The sequence below is a fragment of the Pleurodeles waltl genome, chromosome 9 (assembly GCF_031143425.1).
Source record: "Pleurodeles waltl isolate 20211129_DDA chromosome 9, aPleWal1.hap1.20221129, whole genome shotgun sequence".
NCBI lineage: Eukaryota > Metazoa > Chordata > Amphibia > Caudata > Salamandridae > Pleurodeles > Pleurodeles waltl.
The window spans coordinates 926,365,190-926,379,006 of NC_090448.1; positions in this window are offsets into that span (position 1 = coordinate 926,365,190).

The following is a 13,817-nucleotide window of genomic DNA, read 5'->3' on the forward strand; positions in this document are numbered from 1 at the left end:
CAACATTTTTACCAGATTCTTTTCTTCTTGTACACCTTTCGACCCTTCTTGTGAATCTCGTTTCCATTTATACTTCTTCTTTGCCCATCTGCCTTCCCACTTTTCTAATGTTCAACAAATCTGAGCACTCTGTAATAGTTCCTTGAGGTGTGCTTTCGTTCCAGCTGACCTCATGTGCTCAAAATCCTTTGCCTCAAAATCTAACCTTTAGCTTCCTTTTCAAAGCTCGGTTTTCCCAATTTCTATGTCATATTTTTCCGGCAAGTCTGCCAACCTCTGATGTATTTTACCCACTTCTCTTGTTATTCTTGGACCCAGGTATCTCAGCTCTTCTTTGGCATAGGAGTCTCACCTATTCACTCCCATTGACCCCTCAACTAGTTCAGTTATTTCTGTTGCTAGCCTTACGCGATCAATCTGCTCTTCACCCTTGGATGCACTCTGTGGAGTATTCAAACTATCTAACCACTCATTTAACTGCTGTGGACTAAGATCAATTAATGACCTAGAACCATCAAAGGTCTGACCCATGGACAAAACTACTTGAACATGTTCTCTTACCCCCCTCCTCACGAGGTCTGTGACATTTTGCCCAGCTCATCTGTAATTGGCTTCTTTTGCGCAAATAATGATACCGCTGGACCAACAGTAATCAGCAGCGATATTGCATCTGGAGCAGCTCTGACACCTGCATTTTGTGAAAGGGCTACTCCCATACTCTGATTCATCACTGGAGTCACATCTGACTGTGTCCCTTACATTGGTGTGAACTTTGACAAACCCTGTGGCTGTGGCTGAGGCACCAACATTGGAGTCATCTTAGTCTGGATTAACAATGGTCTTGGAACTACTTGCTCCGTGGGAACCACTAAATTCGAAGTTGGCTCAAGAATTGGTATCCCTAGATAAATCCTCTGTACTGGTGGTGGATGCATCAGTGTTTGGACTACCGAAGTAGTCACTGCACAGGCGTACTCTGCACTACCCCTTGTACCTGTCCATTATCTGTTTGCGCTGGTCCCGCTGTCCCGGATAATTGTGCTGGGGCAGTTGGAGCAGAACTAGTACTAGACCACCTTCATGCACAGATTATGGTGGTGGTCAGTCCCTCAACATCTGAGTAGTAAGTCCTCTTCTGCTATGTAAGACTTTTTTGTCTTTTTACTTCCTGACAAAATCTTATCACTTTTGCTAGTCTCCTCTTTACCTTCTGACTCATCTTCCTCTGTGATAGCACAAAATAACTTAACATCCTGCAATGTCACTTTTCTCCACTTCTTCTGCTCCCAATCCCATCTCACTTCTGCTAAAGGCTTCTCCACCTTTCTTATTCTCCCCAGAAACTTTATCTTTTGTTGCTGTCTCGCTATCAGCTCCCAAACTGCTAAAGCCTCAAACAGTGCCACTCTCGGAAGGGGCCTTGTATCATACAACGCCATCCGCAGCTGATCCAAAACTCTCAAGTTAAACGATCTATGCTCAGGGAACGCTAAAACTCCCTCTTTCTCTGTTAATTTGCACCATTGCTTTAGCCAAAGACTTGGCGTGACACCTCGCTCCTCCATCACAAAATATGCCGGAGAATTTTCCGGTGGAGTAGGCTCCCCCACTGTCGCCTTAATGTATGTATCTCCCTTCATGACACTCTTAAACGCTTTGAAAAACGTCATCTTTTCTATCTTTTTGTGTAATCAAATTAGGAAATTACTTTTACTCCCAAGATTCCCTTCACCCATTTTCTCAACCAATTGCCACTCAAGGACGGCTGCCAATGCGCTTGTGACTCTTCTCACTGATCAACCTATCCCAGCGCGGCTCAAATGACGTTACACTCATACACACTGTGGCTGACAAAGTCTTGCGTCTAGTCCCCCTAAACTCCAATTCACACAAAACTAATGCAAATTATTGCGAGCACTAACCAAAAAACAAATAACCAAAAACAAACCTGCTGGTTTACTACAGGAAGATAGACAATCACTTCAGAGACCTTAGGGATTTTCACTGATGGCCCTTTTGCTCATGTAGCTATTCCTCTTTCTCAGTCTCCCACATTTGCAAGCAAAATTCGACCCACAAATTTCACTCTCAACTGATCAATGGGTCTGTCCTGCTGCACATAGGACTCGCCAAATCTCAGTCAAAATGTTCTCTTACCCACTTAACTTACACACCGACTTGTTGACCATGCCCGATCAACCTACTAAACCAGACAGATTACAGCATATAACCAAGTATCTCCTACACTTGTCAATATACTCCAGAGTCTTAGATCATGCAGGGTCCGTACATCATCAACAACCACGTGGACAATTTTTTAGCACAAATCAGCACACACGTGAAGTTCGACGACTTCCCTACTCTCACACTGCGGAGTGTGCACACTCCTACTAAACTTCACCTGGAGTACGCAGACTCCCTACTTTCCCTCACATACGTCACAATTCACCAGCGATTTACATAGGCCTTTGCAAGCGCATCCTACCACTTTCACCCTATCAATAAAATGCCAAGAACATACCCAACTTTACTGACAGGATCTTGAATAGTCATTTCTGGGTTTAAGGGAACATCATTCTTGCTACAATTTCCATTGCGAAAAAAAAATCCAAATCACAATAATAATGAGCAATCTAACTTAACTCAAACTACCACCATAACCATCAGTCACCACATAACTAGTTCTCCAAGGAAACAAACCATCAAGCTGCTACCAAAAACTGCTAGCGCGCCTGGTCCTTAATAAGTAAATTTAAAAGGGAACACGTATAGGTCGATGAACCTTTTGATTTGCATTAGGTATCCTAGCTACAGTGTGCCAATGTTCTCTCAATCATCAATACACAAAAATCAATAACTATTAAGCTAATCATTAATCAGCAGTTAATAATATTAACCATGACCTTACAGCCATGAATAACCACAACTCAGTATATACGTTTTAGCAATTTTATTTCCCTATTAGTTACAATACTAAGGACCTCATTACAACTCTGGCGGTAAAGTCCGCTTACCACCGTGCCGCCGTGCTCAAAATACAAACACATTTACAAAACACAACCACATTGGACAATTCAAAATACACACACCTGATACACATACACACACCACACCCACACACCCAATCCAATATGAAACACACACCCACATTACCCACAATCCCTTACAAAGAAAAAGTCAAAAGAAGCAGAGAGAGAGAAAAGCAAAGACCAAACCAGCATCCAGAGGCACACAACACCATCACTCATACACCATCCACGCACAAAACACCACACACCCAAAAACATCACCCCCAAACATCACATCAACCATCACCTCGCACATCACTCAGACCACATCATGGCACCTCAAAGACACCCCAGGTTTTCAGAGGAGGCACTCAGGGTCATGGTGGAGGAAATAATCCGGGTAGAGTCACATCTATTAGAATCACAGGTGCAGCAGACATCCATTGCTAGGAAGATGGAGCTATGGCAGAGAATTGTCGACAGGGTCAACGCAGTGGGACAGCATCCAAGAACACTGGATGACATCAGGAAGAGGTGGAACGACCTACAGAGGAAGGTACGTTCCGTGGTATCCAGACACCAGATAGCCGTACAGAGGACTGGCAGTGGACCCCCACCTCCTCCTCCACAACAACATGGGAGGAGCAAATCTTGGCGATCATGCATCCTGAGGGCCTCGCAGGAGTAGCAGGAGGACTGGACTCTGGTAAGTCAAATCTTTACTACTTTATTCCCCACCCTACCTGCATGGTGTCACTAACGCCTACCCCTACCTTCACACCCGTCACCCCACCACCTCACATATACCCCACTATCACAACCCACACATCCCAATACCAGGCCCTGCATGTTACACCAATGAACGGGCACCCATCATAGACCTGCATGGACACCCATCACCAAAGCATGTCCAAGGGAGAGACTCACCCAGGGCACACAATCACCACTCACACAAGGGCCAATGTGATATTGCAAGAACAGTAGTAGAGGGAAACACACCCATTGCACAAGATGGCACACACAGATATAATAGCAATGCATTTCCACCCCAACAGGACCCCTACACAACGACACCGGACAGGAGGTGCCAGACATATCCAGTCCCCCCACAGAAGAGGCCCACAGTGACAACAGCAGCTCTGCATGCTTAGATCAAGATGACCAGCCTGGCCCATCAGGGACCTCTGGACAGTCGGTTCCCCTGCCACAGTCCCAAACCACCACAGAACCTCCCCCCTCAGGAAACACCACCACAGCACCCACCCAACGGGCCTATGCCACTGTCTCCAGGACACATCAATCAGCAGTGTGTCCACAACTACAGGGACCACAGGACACCCCCCAAACATAAGACAATCAGGGACCTGGGGTCAGTGGCAGTGGGCACACGGTTCAGGGGACAGAGGCACAGGATAACAGGGAAGCTGGGAGGACTGCTGTGCGACAGGGGGAGGACAGGCCCAGGGAACCGACTCTCCACGAGGCACTCTCAAACATAATGGGAGCATACCAGGAGACCATGGGCACGGTACTGGCCAAGTTGCAGGAGACCCAGTGGCTGCAGGAGGGACAGTACCTGGGGATCAGGGAGGACTTGAAGTCCATTAACACCACAAGGGTCACCATTGTAGGGGTGCTGGCAAACATGGCCAACACCATGAGGGAGACAGTGGCATACTACCGGGCCCCTGACACCAGCCCAAATGATGAACAGCCTTCCACGTCCGCCGGCAATAGTGGATAGGAGGTCCCGCCACAGTACCAACAGGCCACAAGCACCCCCCCCGCAGAAGGAGAACCACCCCACAAACGGTCCCTGCGATCCAGGCAGAAGACAGAGAACATTGCCAAGACCCCCGCAAGGAAATAAGACTCTCCTGATTGTCACCCTTCTGTCCCACTGTGTCAACCTGTCCACCTTGAACTGACATTGCTCCACTCCCTATGCCCCCTTGGACAATGCACCTGTGATACCGAGAGACTGGACTCTATCCTGGACATTCCTCCACCATCACCCCAGCCCCTTCCACATACCCCTATACACATTAGCCCATAAATAAACACTCCTAAATCACAAAACAACCTGGATTCAGTCTGTACTTTCACAGATGTATAATTACAACTTATTCGACAAATATCAATGTAAATGTTCATTTGCACATATGAATTGTTGGGCAGCAGTAAACATAGTAGAAGACAGAATGAGTTACCCAGATCTGTGAAATGGAAAGCCAAAGTGAACTGTCAGGGTCCATACACAGAGGTTAAAGGGCTGACTTATGCAATGTCCTACAGTAGTCGGATATGAGATGAGCAGTGCCAGTCTCTTACCTGTGTCTCACTGGAAGTACTGCATGATGATGTTGTTTCGGTTGTCAATATCTTCTTCCACTGCCTCCTCTTCCTCACTGTCCACAGGCTCCAAATCTGCCACAATACCATCATCATCAGAAAAAGCACCTGGCGTTGCAAAGCCAGGTTGTGCAACATGCAGCATGCCACGATTATCTGGCACACCTTCTTCGGTGAGTAGTATAGGGAGCCCTCGGTTAGATGGAGGCATTGGAATCTGGCCTGCAGGAGGCCAAAAGTCTGCTTAATAATACGCCTAGTTCACCCATGTGCCTCATTTTAGCGTTCCTCTTCCCTTGTCCTGGCATTCCTCACTGGGTCAGTAGCCATGGTTAGGGTAACCAGAGTCTCCTGCAAATGTCGAGGGAAATCTGTTAGACACACACTAACCCTTAGGGATTAGCCCATACCCAGACACCTATTCATACCTCATGGGGACCTTGGGCTCACCTATTAGCCACACACAGTGCCTCTGGAGTTGGCCCATCACATAAGGGATGCTGCCATTCCTCAAAATGTAAGCATCATGCACGGAGCCAGGATACTTGGCATTCACATGGGAGATGTACTGGTCCTCCAAACACACCATCTGCACATTCATAGAATGGTAGCTTTTCGATTTCTGTACACCTGTTCAATTCTGCGGGGGGGACAAATGCCACATGTGTACCATCAATGGCACCAATGATGTTGGGGAAATGTCCCAGGGCATATAAGTCAGCTTTTACTGTGGGCAAATCCTCCACCTGGGCGTATACAATGTAGCTGCGCATGTGTTTCAGCAGGGCAGAAAACACTCTGGTCAACACGTTTGAGAACATTGGCTGAGACATCCGTGATGCCATGGCCACTGTAGTTTGAAAGGAGCCACTTGCCAGGAAATGGAGCACTGATAGGACCTGCACTAGATGGGGTATTCCTGTGGGATGGTGGATAGCTGACATCAGGTCAGGCTCCAATTGGGCACACAGTTCTTGGATTGTGGCACGGTCAAGTCTGTAGGTAATAATGATGTGTCTGTCTTCCATTGTCGACAGGTCCACCAGGGGTCTGTACAACGGAGGATGATGCCATCTCATCATCTGCGCCATTGGATATGCATTATGGAGGAGAACGGTGAGCAGAGGGTCATGTACCACATAGGTTGCACAAGGGTTTTTTCTGTTAGGTGAGTAAATCCGTGTGTGGCGTTGTCGTTCTGTATTTTTGTCCAAATGTGCTGTGACACAGTTAGGTGCCATGCCATGTGCCACCCTGAAATGGCGGCTGCCTGACCTGTAAGGAGGGACAAGGGAAAATTAGGTAACTGCGCTGGCGTTGTGCAGCGTCGCGGTTAGCAGTCAAATACCGCCGTGCAATTCAGCATTGGTTATCATTGGGCCCTATTGGTTCCAGGAGCCAATGACAATGTACGCAGGCAGTGACGGTACGCACCGCCGCGGACGTGACCGCTATTTTCTATCTGTTCACTCACTTGATACCTGACCTTCAACATGAGAGGCCCTACACTGCAAGTGCTGCTGTGACCTGTTTCTGGTAGCGACAATGGCTCGAGTGTCTGGGGAAAGGGCCCCTGCCTTCACTTCTGAGGAGTTGGAGAGACTGGTGGATGGAGTCCTCCCCCAGTACACGCTACTCTACGGTCCTCCAGACAAACAGGTGAGTACACTGTGAGCATGGTGTGTGGGCCATGAATGTATGGAGTGGTGTGGATGGAAGATACATGTGGGGGTGGGGGCTGAGGCCTGCATGTGAGGATGGTGTGTGTATGTAGGTCAGGGCATGGGTGGAAACTGGTGGGCAATGAGTATGATGAACCGGACGGGAGAGTAATTTCCTTTCATATTATACCTTTCCTCTATGTCAGCGCCCACCAGAAGAAGGGTATCTGGTGTGCCATCGCCAAGGAAGTGCGGACCCTGGGGGTCTATCATAGACTGAGCACCCACTACCGCAAGAGATGGGAGGACCTGCGCCGCTGGAGCAAGAAGACGGTGGAGGCCCAGCTGGGGCTGGCCTCCCAACGTGGAAGGGATGCCCATCGCACCATGACCCCCCTGATGTTCCGGATCCTGGCGGTGGCATATCCGGAGTTGGATGGGCGCTTGAGGGCATCACAGCAGCCACAAGGGGGTGAGTACAGTCTCATTCAGCTGACTCTGCGTGCTTTACGAGGTGTCTGGGTGGGGGTTGTGGGATGTGGGTTCCCCTAGGCCAGGGCGAATGTGGTAGGGTAGGTCCCTTGTTAGGCAGGTTCTGAGGCACTCCAACCCCAATAGTGGTAGTGGGCATCTAAAACTGATCAGCCTCCTGTGGGTTCCAGGTGTGCAGCAAATGGTGTTAGGCATAGTCCCCCATGGGCAGGTGATTTTTCTACTAACTGCTAGTGCATGGCCTAGTGGATAGGGCTGCTCCCTGTGTGTTGTGTCCGCCAACGGTAGTGTTGTTGCTGGCATTGACCATGTGTCTCCTCTGTCTTTCCCCACCTTCTTGTTTTGTCACCCTGTCCTTGTGTGCATTCGCATCATCTGGCAGAGAAGCAGAGGCACCGGAGTCGGAGGGAGCTGCCTCCCACATGGCCCACGAGGGTGAATCCACCGACGGTGAGGGCACCAGTGGGATGGAGGCGGATGGGAGCTCCACGACGGGGACAGGATGGAACACCAGCGACAGCGACTACTCCTCTGATGGGAGCTCTGTGCCCACCGCAAGAACAGATACAGCCGCCAACCCCCCTACCAGCACCACCCTCCCAGCGGCCCCTCAGTGTGTTTCCCATGCCCACTCACTCAGGAGGGTGGGCATCTCCTTTGCCCCAGGCACCTCAGGCCCTGCCCCAGTCAGCCCTTCTGTCCTCAGTGAGAAGCTATTGACCTCCTGAGATCCCTCACTGTTGGGCAGTCAACCATTTTGAATGCAATCCAGGGTGTTGAGAGGCATTTGCAGCAAACAGAGGGCATTCATTCTGGTGTGGTGGCCCAACAGAGAGCATTTCAGGCTCTGGCCTCAGCACTGATGGCAGCCATTGTCCCTGTGTCCAGCCTCCCCCCCAACTTCCACTACCCAGACCCAATCCCCTCTACCTCAGCCTATCCCAAGCACACCATCAGACCAGCATGCACACACATCAACATACAAAATTGGCTCAGGCAAATATAAGCACCACACATCCCACAGGCACTCATACAAACACCATACCCATGCAGACACACCAACATCCACTGCCTCCACTGTGTCCCCCTCCTCCACGTCCTCCACTTCCCTCCCTGTCTCGTCTCCACTCACACCTGCATGCACTACATCATTAGACACCACCTCCATCACCAGCACGCCCATCACTACATGCCGCTCACGTGCAATCACCACCCCCACTACCATTCACACGTCCTCTGTGTCCTCTCCCAGTGTGTCTGTGAGCCCTCCTCCCAAAGTACACAAACGCCGGCTCACACCCACTCAACAGCCATCGACCTCAGAACAGCCTCCACCCCATGCACGTTCAGCCAAAATCGGCAAACGTACACCTCCTACAACCACTACCTCTTCCTCCACTCCCAAACCACCTACATCTTCCTGTCCCAGTGTGTCCAAAAAAATGTACCTAGCTAACCTGGAGCTCTTCCCTACACCCACCCCCCATCCTTCTCCTAGGGCCTGGATGTTTAGATCCCAGCCCAGCACCTAAGCCACCAAATCTGCATCCTCTGTGGTCCCTGCTACTCCAGTACGGTCAAAGGGGGCACCCGTCAGAGCTGCCAGAGTGCCATCGAAGGAAAAGAAGGACCACCGTATTCCACCACCTGCAAAGCTCAAAAAGGGACCATCTTCAAGCAGGGGACAGTCACACCACCCACCCAGCAAAGCCTCACACAAACACAGAGTGGACAGTACCAAGGTCCCTGCAGCGGCTGTCAAGATGCGGAAAGGCCACAAGCCAAAGGGCACATCACCTCTGGGCACGATGTCACCTGGGGAGGGGCTGATGACCACAAAATCATCAGGGATGGCAGCCACATGCACCCCAGTCACCACTGCGGCTCCGACCACCACCTGCACCGCCGCTGCCACAACGTCAGTCTGTAGTATCCTCCCCAAGGATCAGTCATCCGGGGCTGCCAGAGACGATATGGTGTCTACATCCACCCCACAGTCACTTGCACCACAGCCTGCACTGGCAGCGTCTCCGCCGCAGCCACCGCCGCCTCCACCACCTCCAGCACTGACACGAACCAGCAATTGGCAGCCTAGGGTTGCTGCAGGATGGAGTGTGGGTCTCCCTCCATGGAGTATCATGCTACCTGTTCCGAGTTCATCACGTGGCTGTGACACACAGGTGAGACAAAGTCAACATGCCACACCCCAGGAGCAGCATCACTGGGCACAAGCCCCCCTCCAGAACCAGTGGAGAAAAGCATCCACTAACCCATTCCTTGGCAGGATGAAGCACTCTGGGCACAAAGCCCCCTCCAGAACCAGTTTAGAAAAGCATTGACTAACATAGTCCTTGGCAGGATGAAGCACTCTGGGCACACAGCCCACTCCAGAACCAGTGGAAGACGCTACCCCCTTGAGAGACTGTGGCTTTGTACTCCCCAGGACCAAACAGTGGGCAAACCACCCACTTGAGAGACTTGAGAGACTGTGGCTTTGCACTCCCCAGGACCAAACTGTGGACAAACCACCCACTTGAGAGACTGTGGCTTTTCACTCCCCAGGACCAAGCAGTGGGCAACCCACCCACTTGAGTGACTTGAGAGACTGTGGCTTTGCACTCCCCAGGACCAAGCAGTGGGCAACCCACCCACTTGAGAGACTTGAGAGACTGTGGCTTTGCACTCCCCAGGACCAAACAGTGGGCAAACCACCCACTTGAGAGACTGTGGCTTTGAACTCCCCAGGACCAGGCAGTTGGCATGGAGCCCCCTCGAGGAGCAGTGGCGTCATAGTATCATCCGGCTGACGTGCCCCCCTCCCCTTCCCACTGAGGTGCCTGTTTTTTTTTCAACCTGATGCCCCTGCAGTGTTCACTCCGTTTTGAGGCAGGTGTCTTGTGCGGGCTTTGCCCATGCTTTTTGGGACCACTGGTCCATGGACATTTCATGGGACAGGGTACAGAGTTGTGTACTTGCTATAAATATTTTTGTGTACTGATTATTTACTGTTCTCTTGGGCTATCTGATTGTTCGAATATTACACTAGTTAAACTCATTTCGTTTGGTCCTTGTGTTCTTCCAGGGGGTGACGCGGTGTATCTGTGATGTTATTGGATATTTGTGTGTGTGTGTTCTTGTGGGTGGGGGTGTTACGTTTTGCATGTGTGTGTCACTCTCTTTTCCCTCCTCCCCTCCCCTGTGTGCTAGGTGCAGTACTCACCATGGTCGTCGCCGCCGCCGTTTGTACTCCTGGTAGATGAGAAGATACACCAACATTGGTAAGACCTGTAGTTCGCGCTCCCTGGTGTCCTGGTTCTTCGTTGAATCTCGAAAGGTGAGTGGTTTCTCTTCTGTGTACTGTTTCCGCTGTGCTTTTGAAGGCGTTGGTACCGCCCCGGAAAAGCTGGCGGATTGGTGCCTTGTAATAGTGTGCGTGGTACATCGTGTTCTGCCTGTCTGCTGCCGGTTACCGCTACGGTGTTTGTTGCTACCGCCGTGGCGGTCGGAATGTTAAAGTGGCTGTCTGTGTTGGTAGTTTCCGCAAATGGTCGTAATTCTTTTTTTTTTTACCGCCGGCCTGTTAGCCTTATTACCGCCGCTTTGTCACTGATCACCAGGGTTGTAATGAGGGCCTAAATCATGAGATTATTTCAACTTTATTCAAATCAGATCAAGATTAATTCATTAGTAACCACCAATAACATATTCTAATCAAAATTTGAGACAGAATACATTCTAAAGCATTAGGATAAGTCAACAAATGAATCAAAGGTGAATCAAAGGTGAATATGTCAACATAAGTAGCAGAATTCAGCAAATCAGTCTGTCAATCATTTGTCACTGTATATGTCAACGACTTAGAATAGGAACCTTATCTAACCCAGATTAGCATTAGTATGTGGGACTACATGCGAAAACAGTTTAGAACATGAATTTGGAAAAACATCTTGCTAAGAGAAAACTATTAGAGAACACAATTGGTACCTAGAAGGAAAAGGCACAAAAAGGTATTCAGTCACATTGTCATAGCTACCTATCCACGGTATCGATCAGCAACAAAGTCAGTCTTCATCTTCAATCAATCGATCAGCATCGCATCAGGCTCGCCTCTTAAAGAGTATGAGCCCAGTAACAGAATTTCCAATATCTTCGATCTCGAAGTCTCTCCCCTAGCATCTGTACCTAACATCTGAACATCTTCCCACTGTCACGTTGTTATATTAATGTCACCCAGACTGTCCCCCAATTCCTGATTGGTTACTTAACCACATGATTTTCCTTTACCCAATAACCCTTATAATTCAAATCTCTGAATTCTAGTATTACACAGTTCCCATGTAGTTGATTGGTTCACTTTACGATGTCCTCATCATCCGGCTCGTCAGGAATTGAAAATGTTGCATCTTCCTCTCTGGTCAGAGTCTTCATTGTTCAAGTCCTGGGAAAGTACACTCCGAATGCTTTACACAGTTTTCGCTACAATTTTCTTCCATCATCTCCTGTCTGTTGGTTCACGCTAAGGTTTCCAGCTAAGCAGATTTTATTAAACAATGAGCAGTTCACGGTTAGTTCAGCCTATCGGTGGCTTACATTGAACGTTAATATTCAGCTTCTGCACGAGGCCTGGCAAAACTAGGCCACGACTTTGGCTAAGTTAAGCTCTACAATATAATGCAAAACATAAGTTGAATCTCTCAATATGACATACTACTACATTATTTCAATATGTTTCAATAATTCATATATGTTAGTTGCTTTTTAATATAATTTGTGAATCTCAATGACCCCTCTCTGAGGGCACAATTTCAAACATGCACACTGTTTTCTACGTTAATCATTTTCTACAATTTTCATTATTCAAAATACATAAACATTCATTCATAATTTCTAATCAAGAAATTTGCGTTAACACATCTAACATCACAACCAGATACTGCCTCAATTCAGAATGCTGATATAACAGTTCACTTAATGAAATGTTGATGTCAATATTGCAGAGTTTTGTATAGCATTAAAATTGCTATGTACAATTTTAACCGCTGTGTCTTTAGCATGCTTAAAGAGGAAATCTACAATTATTTGCACTGATTTCTAAACCTGAGACTAAACCATATGAATGGCTACATGTAAAATCGTTGGTATGAGGAACAGTTCATTTTTACCACAATTTTAGATTATTTATGAATACGATCTGTGGTCAATGTGGGGATCTGTACCCGAGGTTAAAGATTAGAATAAAGATGGATATTTAGCTGGCAATATACAGGCAGTTCTAAGACTGCTTTTGCCTAAGTTTGTGCAATACAAAAATCACATATGTTGATACAGAGGGCCTTTTTGTTAAGAGTGAATCTTATCTAATCTAGGAAATTGTCTACCTTCAGAGATTTCAATGGTATTGTTCACCTTTGCTTGGGAACTTCTGTATGTAAAGCACAGAAAGAAATCACTAACACAACTGTTACCTTGGTAGGTAGGGGAATCTTGTGAAGGCTAAAGACTGGGCAGGAAAGGAAACATGACAGAGCATGGCTTAATATATTGGCAACAATTATTTAGGTAAGATATTATGTGGGTCATCCTAATGAGGCAACTCTGTGAGTGGGAAAAGTGCTGTAGGTGGGTCTTGTCACAGCTCAAGTTCTGCTTGCCCTAGTTTTAGAGCATGATGGGGGTCCTTCTTTCACCATCCCAAATAATCATGAATATGATTTTGTGTTTTTATTTGTTGGCTAATACATGTTTTAGTTGCTGGGAGGGTGGCGTCAAAGCTCTCATTTAAACAGAGTCCTCGCTCTTTACTCCAACAACTGTTTTCTGTTTGAAAATCATTATTCTCATTTACATATATGTATTCTTAACCTTTCACTAATTGACTCCCCTTGTATTCAATCTCTTAAGAGCAGCCACTGTCTCATCACTTCATCCTTCACTCTTGTTGGTGCGCTCGACTTTATTGATTTCTTTATATTAATTGATAAGGGGACAGGTTCAAGGGCCGTTGGACCTTTTGACTCGTTAAAGATTTTCACACCCTTAACCTGTACACATCATGCATACCATCAAACAAAATAATACGAGTTTCTTTTGGAGTCAGTAATTTTCACTCACCATGAACCATTAGGTTGGGAATAACCACACCTTTAGTATCAGTTAGAAAATGTATTTCTCTAGGTTAACAATGCTAATATCATGTAAATTAGTCTCAAAACCACATGTTATAAGTACAAAAACCAACACTGGTTGACCAAATCTTCTAAAGAACCTCAATTTAACTAGTGCGTTATTGACTATTCCTTCTAAG